This window comes from Urocitellus parryii, chromosome 1 (genome assembly GCF_045843805.1).
Source record: "Urocitellus parryii isolate mUroPar1 chromosome 1, mUroPar1.hap1, whole genome shotgun sequence".
Taxonomy (NCBI): Eukaryota; Metazoa; Chordata; class Mammalia; order Rodentia; family Sciuridae; genus Urocitellus; species Urocitellus parryii.
The window spans coordinates 59,077,668-59,088,260 of NC_135531.1; positions in this window are offsets into that span (position 1 = coordinate 59,077,668).

Here is a 10,593-nt window from a genome sequence, read left to right on the forward strand (position 1 = left end):
CTGTAATTTCAGTGGCTCTGCTGAGGCAGGAGCATTGTGAGTTCCAAGCCAGTCTCAGCAACTCAGTGAGGTCCTAAGCAATTCAGTGAGACTCTGTCTCTAAATAAAATACAAAAAGGGATTGTTAAACGCCCCTGGGGTTCAATCCCTGGTACCACAAAAACCAACAACATCAACAACAAAAAACTCTTAACAGTTTATTTGAAACATGGACCAAAAATGTGGCCCCTAATGAGTGAACTGAAAATGCCAGACCCTTGGTTTGGTGTAAAGAAGTGATTCAAAGCCTTAGGAAAATTTGAATGTTAGTGGGTTTGTTATTTAAGATTTACTCACCCATATTGGAAGGGCCCAGAAGACATTACCTTTCACCAGTGCTGTGAGAAGCAAGTTTGTGAGAGGAGTCCAAGCATTCTTGAAGAGCTCAGTGATTTCTCTTCTCTGTAGGCCAGACCTTACAGTGGGAACTGGAGCCCCTGAATTGAGAAACCTCAATGCAGTGGAAATAACTTGGACCCCAAAGGCCAAGTGGAAGCACTCAACCCCCCAAAAAGGTAGACATTTTTATCAGAATAGATAACTAAGTCAAAGCAACCATCAGAATAGCCTGATTCATACAAGCTAAATATATTGATGATCACAATGTTTTTAGAAAGAAATATATAGGAAGGAAGTTGGCTAAATTTTTACATGATATGTATAAACTGAAATGTTTTAGGTCAAGTGAACAAAAGCCTTGAATGGAGACACATATGCACATACAGAGAGAGAGAGAGAGAGAGAGAGAGAGAGAGAGAGAGAGAGAGAGATCATTCTTTATTGAATTCTCAGGAGCTAATTTACAGATTCAGAATCCATTGAATTGAGGGTAAACCATGTCCCCTTGAGGAAAGACACCAATATACTATCAAAAATTTATACTGTTTATCTTTCTCCCAGCCTTCACCAATGGAACGATGGCTATGTATCATGTATCAGGGTAACTGGAAATGATCAGATCTTTTCAGAACTTTCCAGGACTGGCTTTGAACTGACTCTTAGTAGGAGATGCTAAACATCACTGTAGTCACCCAAAGGAGTAAGAGCTTATGAGCTGGGTGCAGTGGTGTAACCCATAATCACAGCAGCTCGGGAGGCCGAGGTAGGAGAATCGCATGTTCAAAGCCAGCCTCAGCAATTTACTGAGCAACTCGGTGAGACCCTGTCTCTAGATAAAATGTAAAAAAAAAAAAAAAAAAAAAAAAAAAGGCTGGGGATGTAGCTCAGTTGTTAAGCATCCCTGGGTTCAATCCCCAGTGCATACATACACACAAAGAGCTTATGGAAATCAGGTGATTATTGGAGTTTTAACTCAGGTTCATTTCACACTAGGTGCAGTGGGTCCCAAACCCCATCCTATGATTATTTGGCACTTTCAAAATTCATAATTAGAATAGTTATACTTAGCAACTGGTCCCCTAACATGTCGAGTGAGGGCTATTTTGTTGGGAGATTCCAGGTAAAAGCCTTCATGAAAAATGCATTTTAGGTATAGATTTTCCTTCTCTGCATTCAATGCTTCTAACAAAATTACCATCCATAGACTTACAAAATGCCTTATTCATGGTCATAGTATTCCACAAACCATTATTTCTGATCAATGAACTTATTTCACAGTAAAAAAAAAAAAGTGTGGCGATGAGCTCACACTCATGGAATTCATGAGTCTTACTGTGTTTCTCACCATCTTGAAGAAGCTGGTTTGATAGAACAGTGGAATATTCTTTTGAAGACCCAGTTACAGTAGGAGTTTGGGACAAAGTTCAGAGGCTCTGACCCAGCATTCAAAATATGGTGCTGCTTCTCCCGTAGGCAGGATTCACAGTCCAGAAATCAAGGATGGAAATAGGAATGGTACCACTCATTATTATACCCAGTAACCCACTAGAAAAATTTTTGCTTGTTGTTCTCATGACTTTATGCTCTGCCGGCATTGAGGTCTTCCTTCCAGAGGGAAGGATCCTTCCCTCAGGAGAAACAATAATGATCCTATTGAACTGAAAGTTGAGATGGCCATCTAAACACTTTGGACTTCTCATGCTTCTGAGTCAACAGGTAAAGAGGGAGTTTTGGTATTGACTGGGTGACTGATCCTCACTACCAGGAGAAACTGGACAGCAATGGAGGTAAGGAAGAGTTGTGTTGGAAGGAATGCAAGAAGTCCCTTAGAGTCTCTTATTAGTACCAGGCCCTATGATTAAGTCAATGGAAAACTACAGTCTAATCCAGGCAGGACTACTAATGACCCAGACCCTCCAGGGTAAAAACCCATTGCAGTTGAGGTTTACCCCAAAAGCAAGGGAATACAATATATAGTGGAAGAAGGTAGTTTTAAATACCAGGTCTAACCACATGACCAATTACAAAAGTGAGAACTGTAATTGTCATGAGTATCTCCTCATTTTGTTATGAATACTTGTGTGTGTGTGTGTGTGTGTGTGTGTGTGTGTGTGTGTTTATACTCTATTGTTCATGTTTCTGTAGAAAACCCCGGCTAACACAAGGGGGCATCACAACAACTTCACCTGCAACTGCACTCCAGGGAATAATTCCCTGGCTCCTGTAGAGCTGAAGAAATCAACTAACTGCAAATGAAAGCAGAGTATATTAGGTACATAATAATAAAATTTGAAACCACAAAGCAATTTAAGAAGGCTAGAGTAGTGTTTTCCAAAGGTCTGGACATTTGTAAAACTTAATATTCAGATTTTATTCTGGCTCACAGATAAGTCATTACAAAGGGATAGAATTATACTCTTTTCAATTCTTTTTCTACCTTTTGTAAGGAGAAATTCCCCCTTATGGTGTCTAACACCCTTGTGACATGCGCTAATCTCCCTTTAAAGAGAGAATTGGCTTAAATGCAGAACTTCATGTGGCTGTGCTATCTAGGAAGAAATAAAAAAAAAATATTCCCTTTAAGGTAACTAAAACTAATTTGCTATTTTTGGTAGATTTTTTAAAAAATAATTTATTTGAATAATTAAAATTGATCTATTTTTAAAAGTACTAGGTAGATACTATAGTTCATTTGGCTCTTAGGTATGGCAGGTATTGTGAAGATAATATATGAATGACTGAAGTTTCAAAGCCATGCATATGTAAAAGTGTCAGGAGATGAGGTTACAAGGACAAAGGAGCAATTATGAGGGACCCTGGAAGAAATGTTAAGGACTTCCATTGAGAAATGAATGGAAGGGTCCTAAAGAGTGTTAAGCAAGAGACCATTAAACTTGGAAAAGAGCCACAAAAGATCATGCCAGAATGAAGTGTGGAAGCTGGTATATGATAGGATAGAGTACAGTGAATTCTCAACTAGGTCTGGTTGTAGACAATTCAGAGCTATTCTTCTTGATGGACTTGGACTATTCATTAAATCAATGGCAATTTGTGAAGTGGGTTAATTAGATCCCTTTTAGGAGCCTTCAACACTATTTAGTTGATAGCTGTAGCTTAGATATGAACAAAATCAAGGTTTAGTAATATAAAACATGACAGCTAAACAGAATGTTTTTAGTTACAGAAGTAATAGTCCATGCTAAAATTTTATTTAAAAATTTAGAACATAGCAAATTTTGCTAATATTATAATCATAGGTATCAAAATATGTACATTAAAAACCCTTATCTTTGCTTTGTAATTTGTATGGAGTATTTTTACTCCATTCTGCTTTCTACTCCCCACAAAATCTGGATGCACAACTGGTGGCAAGTCATGGCTCCCCCACAGAGACTGAGCCAAGCATGACTTCCAGCTGCTCAGAAACAGTGGCCATACTTGGTTGTAAAAGCAGACTCCAGAAATCTGTCTTTTATTAACTAGGATCAAAATAAAGCCCTACCCACTAAATGACTTAACATACAACATATAATGTAAACAAAGATTTTCCTGTTCCCTGTTTAGCAAAATCTCCTTTATAAGATTTTTCTTGCCACCTTCTCAACAGTTTTAAGATACAGGCACTTGGAATATGGCCTTGTGTTCTTTGTCTTTTTCTCTGAGGCTGGACTGGCTCATTGTTTCACCTACCTTTTTAGGTTCCCCTTCTCCCCTTGACCTTGGACTTTTTACAGGATCCTCACATTCCCCACCACCACCCCTCTTCTGGAAAGCACAGCTATTTTCTGAGCCTCAATAATTGAGTCTCTGCTGAATTGTGAATTCATACCACAAATCCTAGCCCCTAGTTCCCTGCCCTCTATCTTTAGCGTTTCCTAAATTGATCCATTGGTATGTCCTCAATGTGGTATATCTCAACCTGATTCTTCCTGGTGAATTCAGACTCATTAAGACTTCCATTTTTAACTATCATTCATGGGCTGATCAAATGATAGACAGCAGGCTGAGACTTCAACTTCCATTAGTTTGTATGCTCTTCAGTAACTTCTTTCATAGAAAAATGGATGCTGTTAACTCACTGTATATCAAAAAATTGAAGGAATCATGTTCTGTTTCTTATATTCAGGCCTTTAAAATTTTGTAATTTTTTTAAAGGATAAAGCATTTGAACAGTGAAAAATCAGTGGAGTTACTATATTTCACAAAAGTCTATTATATATGTTACAAATAACTAGAAGAAAGGCTCTAAACACAAAGTAATAAGGAGATGGAAACATTAATTACCCTGATTTTATCAGTACACATTAGATACATGTGTTGAAATATATGTACAATTATTATGTGCTAGTCAAAAAATAAGTTTAAATGTTTAAGGAGATGAGAATGCTAACCATCCTGATTTGATCATTTTACATTGTAATATGTATCATATTACCCCACCAAAACACATAAATACATATAATTAAAATAATAATTTTTAAATGAAATAAAAAATCAGTTATTCGGTACATTTCAGATTATTGAGTACTCGCTTATTAAATGTGATATATTCCTTAGTAATACTCATCAACTTTTGTTGCTAGTGAATGCATTGATCAAAACCTTACAAACAGATTACAATAGGATTAATCAATATAATATACTTCAACTTAAAAAATAGTTGTGGAGGATATACTTTATAATAAAAATATCTAAGTCAATTTCACCGTCTATTTATCTGACATAAGTTAGCAACAGATATTTCTTATGGAGGCCGGAGGAGAATTTCCTAAATGTAGATTCATGTTTATTGCCTTTCAGAGTATAGTATCTTAATGACAAGTTACCTGAAAATATAGAATGTCACATAATTAATTTATAATATTAACATTCATAGCAAACCTTGTGAAGATTTCAGACAAAAAAAAGGAAATTAAACACATATCTTTGGGTAAATGGTAATTCACAATTTAGCTAAGAATATGAAAGTGAAACCAAAAGTGTTGGTCCAGGACTAATATCTCAGGTTCAAAACAATACCAGCCTGTATCACCTACCCACACTGGTGACAAGGAGCTAGGGAGCAGGACTGTGCTTTTGACAAGAGAGTAAGTCTGTTACCAGAAGACACTCATCAGCATGGAGGAGTAAAACAGCAAAAAAGGTAATGTGAGGTCAAGAAGAAAATATGAATAAATCCATTCTTATTTTGAAATGTTGGCTAGAATTCATCCTGAAAAAAACAGTAGCAAAATAGTTTCTTGCCAAGTTGCTTAGGTAGCATTAATTCAAAGCATCTTAACTTTTAAGAATTATTGTTCCCCTAAGAATATTTTTAACATTGTTTTTCTTACTCGCCTCCTCTCCATGAAATTTTTTAATGTCACAGGTACACTATATCTGTTGTTATGATTTAGATAATGAGGCATCCTCCAAGAGCTTATGTGTGAGACAGCAAGAATTTTCAGAGGTGAAACAGATTCTGAGAAGTGTAATTTAATTGGTGGATTAAGCTACTGATATGGATTAACTGGGTGTAACTATAGGCAGGTAGATTGTGACTGGAAAGAGTAAGTCACTGGGGGTGTGCCTTTGGGGTTTCCACTTTGTTCTGGTTGAGGAAGCTCTTTCTGAGCTGCTTTCCTCTGCCACCCCCTTCCACAATGATATTCTGCCTCACCTGACCAGGGACTGAAGCTCTGAAACTGTGAGTCAAATAAACTTCCTCCTCTAAATTATTCTTGTCAGGTATTTTGGTTACAGCAATGAAAAGCTAACTAAAACATATGTGTTCATGTCCTGTATGCATATCTATGCTTTAAACAGGAAGAGCAAATATAGTTTACTTTTTAAATTCATGACAGGGTTAAGAAAAAAAAAATAAAATCTTAAGTTAAAATTTTAGTTAAATTAAAAAAAAAAGCTACTAACATTTAACTACCTTATAACTGTTTTTGCTGCACAATGTTTAATATAATTTATTTTCTGACAATTATAATGTCTCATATATGTTGACAATCTATATAAGTAGATGATAAAAGCAAAGTATCAAATTCTTAAAAAATAAAACTGTTATATTTCCATCAAAAATAAAGTTATTGAAAATAATTTATTTTCTAAATACTAATTTTTAACTTTTGCTTGATATGAAAAAATAACTTTATAATTTAATTAGATATTTGGTATTTATTCAGATATTATTGACTTTTTTCTTTTTATTTCTTGATGTATTTAATGATGATTGAATAAATTTAACCATCATTAAATATTTATTTAAACCATTTTAAATAGAAAAGTATAGACCGTTTTTAATTCTCAAAGCTCAAGTCACACACAAGAGCGACAAGAATCAAATATAGACAACCTCTTCAAAACAGACAATGGTAACCAATAGGCATACACAAGCTATCTCTCGTGATCAAAAACTTTGAGATTGAGCCATCAATTGAGAGAAAATTCTCCAATCACAGCCACTCATCATAGTTTTAATACTGATCTTGCATGCATTTTATGTATCTTCCATGTCAATGCCAAAGCTATTATATTGAAATGTTGGCTAGAATTCATCCTAAAAAAAACAGTAGCAAAATAGTTTCTTGCCAAGATGCTTAGGTAGCATTAATTTAAAGCATCTTAACTTTTAAGAATTATTGTTCCCCTAAGAATATTTTTAACATTGTTTTTCTTAATCACCCCCCTTGTGATATCTAATAAAGTCCAACAAGAGAAATTAATAACTAAGGAAAAAAACACAAGATTTTGTTGAGTAGGAATGATGTTTGGAGGGCCTCAAACCATTGTGACACCTAGGGTTTTCTTCATGCTTCCTCCCCAAGAATCAGTTTTTGCTCCCTTGGAAAAATATTACTTTCATTGAGGATGCATATTCTGATAGCTTTAAGAGCAACTTTTATAGCTGAACTCAGTCTTCTAGTAAGCCTCATTTATTGGTTCTAATTTTCCCACACCATATTTAATCTTTCTTTCGTATGGCAGAGCCTCAAATATTTGGAAACAGTAGTTAATATTTTTTCCATAACAAATGGCCCCTCAGAGCTTTTCCTTTCCTAGGCCACACCTACTACAGATTCTTTTAATTGGAACTCATGTGACTCAGTTACCCTACTGCATTAGGAATCCTTGAGGAGCAGGCACAATTTTGTTCACCAAGCTGGTCTCCAGATCCCTCCAATATATTGTTAAAACGAGATTTTCATATGTGAATATAATAGTGTGACACACAGACGATAAAGGATACCTCTCCCCCTGTTTGGACAGCATTCATCTAGAGATAGTCTGAGATTACATGAAGCAGGAGGAAGGCAGCCTGAATAACTTTCTGAAGCCTACTGAGTAGGAATCTGAAATCCCTGAGCCTTTCTTCATATATCCTGCTCATATGCTGAATTTCTGCCCCATCCAGTTCTTGTTTTCTGAGATGAAGGTGTGATTTGTATTCACACTTGTTTCATATTGTCCTGTTAGAGTCTTTTCACATGTTGAGATATTTGAAGATCCTGCAATTATAATTCACTATTTGTACCTGATTTTTAAAAAATAGCTTTGTAACAGTTATAAAGAACACACACATAAAAAAATAAATTTGAGGGGAGGAAAAAAAAACAAAATATCCAATTCCTAGCATTAACATATGAGCTGAGATTAAGCACATAAATATAAGTTTAATTTATATCTAAGATTTACTCTAAAAGATTTAGTCTAAGATATTCTTCTCCATGCATCTTCCATTCATTGCAGGGAGAAAACACATCTAAATAGATCCTCTCAAAAATTGTATACACTAAGTTTTTAAAAATAAAATATATTTGGTACCTGAGATTTATTTATAATATTATCAATGTATATTGTAAATTATAAATGTTAGTTGAATAAAGAATGTTGTAAAAATGAAAAGTGTGGTCATTTTCAAGCCCATAGCACATAAAGCATTGATCACTTTGACCATATTTAATGTATGTTCACAACATGATATCAAACATTGAATTGATCGATAGTACAATCTGGGTAGGGAAAGAGTTTGCTATTGATACTCTCTAGAATACAGGCAAAAGGGTATTTTTGACTTAAATTATTTGGACATTTGATCCAATCCTTCACTCAGTGAGCATAGATTTAGCTTATGAGAGTTAATTCATACCATTTGTAGGCTGAAGTAGTTATAAAGCTGCTTTGGAATGTCCTAAATTTTGCCTAAGAGACCTATTTTTGATGGATGCATTCATGTAGTGCAGTCAATTGGCATATGGAATTTTTATGTACAAGCTAGTGCAAAAGTTTCAACATGTAACATTTATTAGTGCTCCTACTGGCATGGGGAGACAGATGGTATTCATATTATATGCCGAAGCTGGCTTTGCAATTGGCCTTACAGGCCTGACTGCTCAGTTACCTAGATTGCTGAATTGCACCCTCCCCACCCAGCCCACACACAGGCTTGAGAGGCCAAATGCCCAACCCTCCCATCTCTTCTTCCCTGAGGTCTACTATGGGAACCTCCCTTTTCTCCTAATTGCTGGAATTCATATCTCTCCTCCTTCTTGCCCCTTTTTTTTGGCCCAGGTCCTCGCTGCCTTGGGCTTTTCAACTCCTCCAGCTGGGCCAGAATGAAATCTGAAGGCTAAAGCAGGGAAGAGCATGCCCCTGCAGCTGTTCGAGCTCCTAGCCACCCGCAATGTGAGTCTTGGCAGCCTCCCTCCCACTTCCCCATTTACCTCAAACTCCTCTCCTCTTCAAGTCACCGTCCCAGAAATAAAATGCTCAGATCATCAAAAGATGTAGATAATCTTCTGTCTCAGATAGTCCCAAAGAAAAAAACTGGATTTGGAGGTAGAGGAAGTATCATCCTTTCTTTTCTATATTATCTATATGAAATAGCTAAGGAGAGGGAAAACTCAAAGTGGAGTCTTTTTGCTTTTTCAGTTCCTGGACCTTTCTCCATAGCTACTAGCAACATAAACCATTTAAAAAACAAACAAAAAAACCTTTAAGGACATATGTGTGTTTTTAAAAGGTTTATCTGAGGAAGTGAAAAGCTGAGTTTGAATTCTGTATGTCAATTGCCCAGAGGAGGAGAGCGAGATTCTGTTCAGATGGGGATGGAAAAGGAAGTGAGTGGCTGGGGTGCCCAGTGATGCAGCTGGGGGCCTTTGGAGATAGATAAGCAGGAAGCCACATCAGCCGCAATTCCTGAACCTTTGCCAATTTTCCCTCTGCTTCCCCTGTTTGGCTTCTATACAGATCTTCACCCTAGTCTTAGCTTTGTCCCTCTTATGTGGGATAAACCCAGATAAAGAGAGTGGATTCCCGTTTTCATTAGAATCCTGGGAGATGTGAGGCAAAGGTGAGATATAAAGGAATTTCAGAATCTTCTTGTAGAAATACTATTGTACAGGTAGAATAGTCCTATTAGAACTTCACTAAAAAAAAAAAAAAAAGAGGGCTTACTTGGTAAGCCATAGGATGTGAGAGAACTGGTGTAGGAATTTGAAACTTAATTTGTAGACATGGCTCTGTCACCATGTCCTTTGGACCACCACTTATGCATCAGCGAATTAAAACATCTATTTATACTTTTTTGAAATGAGACTTGTGATATCTGCCCACTGCTTAAAATTGTGTAACCAGGTATGGTGTCACAGGTCTGTAATCCCAGCAGCTCAGGAGGCTGAGGCGAGAGAATTATAGATTCAAAGTCAGCCTCAGCAATTTAGTGAGGCTGTAAGCAACCAAAGAGACCCTGTCTCAAAATACAAAATAAAAAGGAGTGGGGGTGTGGCTCAGTGGTTAAGCACCCTTGGGTTCAATCCCTGGTACAAAAATTAAAAAAAGATATCATGTGCGTTTGGGTAAAGGGTTATAGATGACAAAACATGCGAATAATGCTTTGAAAGACATAAAAACATGTACAGTGGAGGAGGGTACACACAATTGCCACCATGTGAAACATAATCTGTGTTAAAATGGAATTCAGAGTTGTTTCAAATCTGTAAGCATTTATATTTGAAATTTTTCGGGAACTTGTAGTGTTAATTTTTTTGTGTCATCTGGGCCTCAGATACGCAGATATCTGATTAAACATTCTTTCTTAGTATGTCTATGAGGGTGTTTCTGGATGAGATTAGTATTTGAATTGTTGGACTGAGTACAGCAGGTTGCCCTTGCACAAACAATGTAGGTGGATATTGTCCACATCTCTGAGGGTCCCAAAAGAATAAA